Source organism: Mastomys coucha, unplaced genomic scaffold (genome assembly GCF_008632895.1).
Source record: "Mastomys coucha isolate ucsf_1 unplaced genomic scaffold, UCSF_Mcou_1 pScaffold1, whole genome shotgun sequence".
NCBI classification, from domain to species: domain Eukaryota; kingdom Metazoa; phylum Chordata; class Mammalia; order Rodentia; family Muridae; genus Mastomys; species Mastomys coucha.
In genome coordinates, this window is record NW_022196891.1 from 54,163,430 (window position 1) to 54,169,139 (window position 5,710).

At 41.7% G+C, this 5,710-nt stretch overlaps 1 non-coding gene across 1 annotated transcript; it reads right to left on the reverse strand.

Moving 5' to 3' along the window:
• Positions 1-3,600: 3,600 nt before the first annotated feature.
• On the reverse strand, positions 3,601-3,766 carry LOC116072360. Its single transcript, XR_004111415.1, has one exon. It is a non-coding gene; the product is annotated as a U1 spliceosomal RNA (small nuclear RNA).
• Between the last annotated feature and the right edge of the window lie 1,944 nt (positions 3,767-5,710).

Sequence of the window (5,710 nt, forward strand, 5' to 3'; positions counted from 1 at the left end):
CTTCCCATAAAACAAAACAAACCAAAACAAAACAACAAAACCCTAAGTCCTAAATGACTTCTTTAACCAAGAGGCCTCAGTTAAAAATTAAAAATTTCGGGGGCTGGCGAGATGGCTCAGCGGGTAAGAGCACGGACTGCTCTTCCGAAGGTCCTGAGTTCGGATCCCAGCAACCACATGGTGGCTCACAACCACCCACAATGAGATCGGACGCCCCCTTCTGGTGCGTCTGACGACAGCTGCAGAAAATTACGCCAGAGCGAGCGGGGCCGAAGCGAGCCTGAGCAGAGGACCTGAGATCAACAGCAGCCACACACATGATCGAACACAGTCATCTGTACAGCTACAGTGTACTCATACACATAAAAATGAAATAAAAAATAATTCTAAAAAAAAAAAAATTAAAAATTTCAATTCTGTAAAAAACCCACTAAGCTGAATATTCCATTTTTATTTAATAAAAAAATTTAATATTCCTTTTTCATTTAGAATGCTCAGCCTCTAATACTAGGGCTCACGGAAGAACCCGGAGCAGGCCCCAGTAGGTTGGGTGGCCCTTTTATAGTCAGGTCTTTAGAGAAACTGCCCTCCATCACATTAAGAACACTCGGTCACTATGCCGGCCCTCATTATTTTCTTACCCTGGAATGAAGCTTTTTACAACCCGGGCTCATTTCACTTATCTACTTGTTTCTTGACAACGTTTATCTGACTCATCTGTCTTCCTCACTGCCATGTCCGGTCCAGGATGACTCAGCATGACCCTAAGAGAGAGGCCGCATGAATGGGTGTCTGCAGAACCTAGCAATGCCTCCTGCACGGTAGCATTTGTACTTACGGAATGGCTACTGCCTACAACAGTCATGGAAGGAGTCAGTGTTCCTGAGACTCTGTGGAGCAGTCAACATTTGGTTTATCTACTGCAGACACTTTCCTGGGACTGGCTTCATGTGAGGAGAAAGATACTAATCAAGGCTTGCTGCAGAGGAAAGACACGTGACCCAAGCCGAGTCCAGTCCTCCCATGTTAGGGTCAAGGCTCCAGCCAGGTTTTTGCCAATGTTTCAAACTTCAGCTAAATAAAGATAACCTGCCTTTTTCTTTTTTCTTCTCTCCCTCTTCCCGCCCCATCCACCTTCCTTTTTTCCTTCCTTCTCTCTCCTCTCTTCGTTTCCTTCTTTCCCAATAGCTCCCTAAAACCAAACTAAACCAATAGCAACAAAAATCATCTCTCGTTGCTTGGCTGAACCCAAGAATCCTAACCCAGGGAAGTATAAAGATGGGAATACTAGCCTGGGGCTCCTGGATAAAAGCATAGAGACTGGGCTTAATATGATACATAGGAAAGCTCCTAACTACTACCACGATAGATCCATAAGGCTTTCATCTCTCCTCTGTGGTCCTTAATTACTCAGTTAGCATGTACTTCAGAATGGGGAATGAAATATGAAAAAATATGCTTCGGCTATAAAGCTGAGAGACAGGAATAAAGCCACAGGCAGAGGGACAAAGGCTCAGAGTAATCGCACAGGCTTTGGAGTCAAACACTTTGATTTGAACATATAGTTTCAGTTTTAGGAGTGTGGTCTTGAGCGCAATGCTTAATATCTTTGAGCCTTTGGCTTTCTGGTCTGTAAACCAGAGATAACACCTCTCACTGTTATTGAGAGATTAAATGAAATACAATATGTAAAATCCCTACACTGTGCCTGATGTTTAAAAGATGTTACTTTTTCTTAATGCTTGAAAGATAATAATAAACTCACTGTATATATCTAAAAGTCCTGGAAGAAACACATTCCTGTGTTTATCGTATTTGTGTTTGAATTTATCAACAAGCATTTATCAAAGTTTTAGGTTAGAACCGTGGATAAAATGCGAAGAGTTCTTGTTCTCACTGGGTTGACCAACTTGAAGAGAGATACATAGGATACATAGATAGATTAAATGGTGGCTCAAACATCTGAAGACAGGGAGTGTCCGGTGTTCACATGTGGAGATGCATGAGCAGCAATTACTTTAGTTATTTGTTGATTGTTGGTGTTGGCACTGGGGCAAGCATCCTACCAACATCCACAGCCCAGGAGCAACAATCTCAACGCAGATGTCATGAAAAGGTCACCGAAAAAGCCACGTTTGAGCAAATGTTTGGAAGTAAAGAAGAAAGATATGACTGTTTAAAATGCTTCTTTCCTTGCTTGTTTTCTTCTTCTCCCTTTCTTGAATTCTTTTTTTTTTTAACTTAAAAAGTTTTAGTATGGATGTGTGAGGACAAGTTCATATAATGCCATGTACTGTAGAGGCCAGAGGGCAGCTTGCTCTCCATCACCACGAGGGGTGTATCGGGCAGAAGCAGGTCGTCAGGCTTATCACAAGGGCTTCTTCTACCCATGGAGCCATCTTTCTGAGCCAAGAATTTACAAACCAATCGTATTTATTTCTTTTTTGGAAAACTGCTGCTATTTTCTAGTTTTATTAAAGTATAATTGAAATTGAAAAATAATATCTCATATACTTAAGATGTGCACTGTGATAACTTGATACACACACACACATTCTGAAATTACTATCTTAATCAAGCTAGTTAACACCCACCACCTCACACAGGCAGGCACTTTACTGACTGAGCTATCTGCCTAGCTCAGAATTCTCCTTCTAAAAGGTTAACTATCCTATTGGGTATAGGTCTGTCTGTCTGTCTGTGTCTCCCACTCTTGTTCTCCATCCATCCATCCATCTTCTTATTTTGGGGTTGTTCTCATATTTTGACTATTATGGATATTACTGTGATGAACATCAGGATGCAGACTCGTCCCCATACTGATTTCATTTCTTGAGCTGCATATCCAGATGTGGGAAATGCTGGATCATTTAACGATTCTGTTTTTAACTTTTTGAAGAGTCTCCACTGTTTTCATCACAGTGATTGTACCAATTTATGCTCCATCAATAGCATGCTAGCTTCCTTTTCTTCCCAGCTCTGAGAACACTTATCTTTTCGACAGCAGCCACTCTAACAATGCGGTGATGATAGGTATCTATCCCACTGCACCTTTGAGTTGTGTTTCCTTGAAGGTTAGGGATGCTGAACATTTTTTAAACATGCCTTTCAGCCATGCGCTATCACTTTTGGATAATGTTGGCATTCTACCTAATTGAGGTTCTCTGCTCAATTTTCGTTTGTTTGTTTGTTGGTTTTTAGGTGCTGGGGTAGACCCTTGCACTTTGCATATACTAGGAAAGAACTCTACTACTGTCTTGGTTAGGGTTTCTATTACAGCAATGAAATACCATGACCAAAAGGCAAGGTGGGAGGAAAGGGTTTTTGGTTTACACTTCCATACACTTTCATCCTCAAAGGAAGTCAGGACAGGAATTCAAACAAGGCAGGAACCTGAAGGCAGAGGCCATGGAGGAGTGCATCCTGCTTTCTTAAAGAACCCAGGATCACCAGCCCAGGGAGGGCCCCACCCACAATGGTCTGGGCCTTCCCCATCAATTATGAATTAGGAAAACGCCTTCCAGGCCTGCCTAGAACACATCTTTTCGAAGCATTATCTTTTTTTTCCTTTTTTTTCTTTCTTTCTTTTTTTTTTTATTATAGGAGAGAGCGTGAACGCAGTCCCCCACTACCACAAATTATGCAGTGGAGTTTCCCCGCATCTGGGGAAATCGCAGGGGTCAGCGTATCCGGAGTGCAATGGATAAGCCTCGCCCTGGGAAAAACCACCTTCGTGAACATGGTGTCTCCCCTGCCGGGGAAGTATCGAAGCATTATCTTCATTGAGGTTCTCTCCTCTCAGATGACTTTAGGTTTTGTCAGATTGACATAAAACTATCCAGCACAGGCCCTCAGCTGTACAAAGCTAGCCTCACTTTGTTGTTGTTAATTTGTTTTTGAGACAGGATCTCATTCCCTAGCCCAGGTTATCCTGTGACTCACTGTACAGTACATGCTGGCCTCAAACATCCAGCAATCACACTATCCCACGTTCTAAGTGCTGGGGCATGTACCACCATATGCAGGATATTTTGCCCATTTAAAAATTATTATGCTAGGTGGTTGGCTAAGCATGGGTCATTGAGTTCTTTCCATAATTACTTTATCAGTTCTAGCTATTGGATCACACCCTTACCGGACCCGGCTGGCGACTGCTTTATTTTTCCCTTTGCAGATTGCTTCCCTTAGAATGCAGAAGCTTCTCAGTGTGATGCAATCTGAGTGCTCTTGATTTTGTTGTTTGTGCTTCAGGAGACACAAATACACACACACACACACACACACACACACACACATGCACACACGCACACATACATATACACAATTGCCAAGACTAAGTTTGAGGATTTCCCCTATCTTTTCCTTTAACAGTTTTATGGCTTTAGAACTTATATTTAAGTCTTTAATCAATTTTGGATGAATTTTCATGTACAATTTAGGAACAAATTTCTTTCTTTTTGTTTTTTGTTTTTTGTTTTGTTTGTCTTTTGAGACAGGGTTTCTCTGTATAGCCCTGGCTGTCCTGGAACTCACTTTGTAGACCAGGCTGGCCTCAAACTCAGAAATCTGCCTGCCTCTGCCTCCCAAGTGCTGGGATTAAAGGTGTGTGCCACCACTACCCAGATTTAAGAGCAAATTTCATGCTATCATAATACCTATCTTTCCCAACATCATTTACTAAAGACTATTCTTTCCCCAGTGTGTAGTCTTAACATTCTCTTATTAAAGGTGAGGTGGCTATGCACACAGATTCTTGACTTTTATGTCTCTGTTTTTGTACCAGTGTCCTACTCTTTGGATTACTCTAACTTTTTAGCATCATTTAGAGCTAGGGAATACTATTCCATTATGTTTATCCTTATGCTCAAAATTTCTTTGGCTATCCATGGTCCCCATAAACATCAGAACTGTTCTATCTGTAAAATATGTCAATGAATGTTTAAAATGTTTTGTTAGCATATAATGATTATGTATGACAATGAGTTTCATTATGACATTTATGCTTTGGTAGAGATTGTATTCCATGTAGGCATCCCTTGAGAGGAATGGATGCTTTCATAGCATATGTCAGTGCCGATCCATGACTGCCTTGCCCTTCCTTGTGTCTGTCAGCTTCCTCCATCAAGACTTTAAACATTATAGTGCATAAGTCTGTCATCTCCTTGCTCAAATTTATTCCTTAAATATCTTATTCTTCTTGGTTCTATTATAAATGGGATTTCTCTTAATTTCTCTCTCTCCCCTTTCTGTTCTTCCTTTCCACTCCCCACCCCCACCCCCATTCCAGGCTCTCATGGATTCTAGACTAGCAGGCCTTGAATGCACTATGTAGCTGACAATGACCTTGAAGTTTTGATTTCCCTTTGTCCATCCACAAGTGTTAGGATTACAAATGTCCACTACCACATCTAGTCTATACAGTGCTAGAAACTAAACCCGGGACTCTTGCTGGCTCTATGAGCACTGTACCAACTGAGCCCCACTCTCAGCCCTTGAGTTTCTCTTTTAGATAGTTCCTGTATGGTGTGTAGAAGATGCAATTGACTTTTGTATAATGGCTTTGTCTCCTAGAGCCCTGACACAGTTTCTTCCTTTTTAGTTCGGATGCCTTTGCTACTCCTACTAGCACCTTCCCCCACCTCTCTTTGTTCTGGGGACTGAACCTAGTGCCTTGTGCCATGAACCATATTCACTTTTTTTGGGGGGGGGG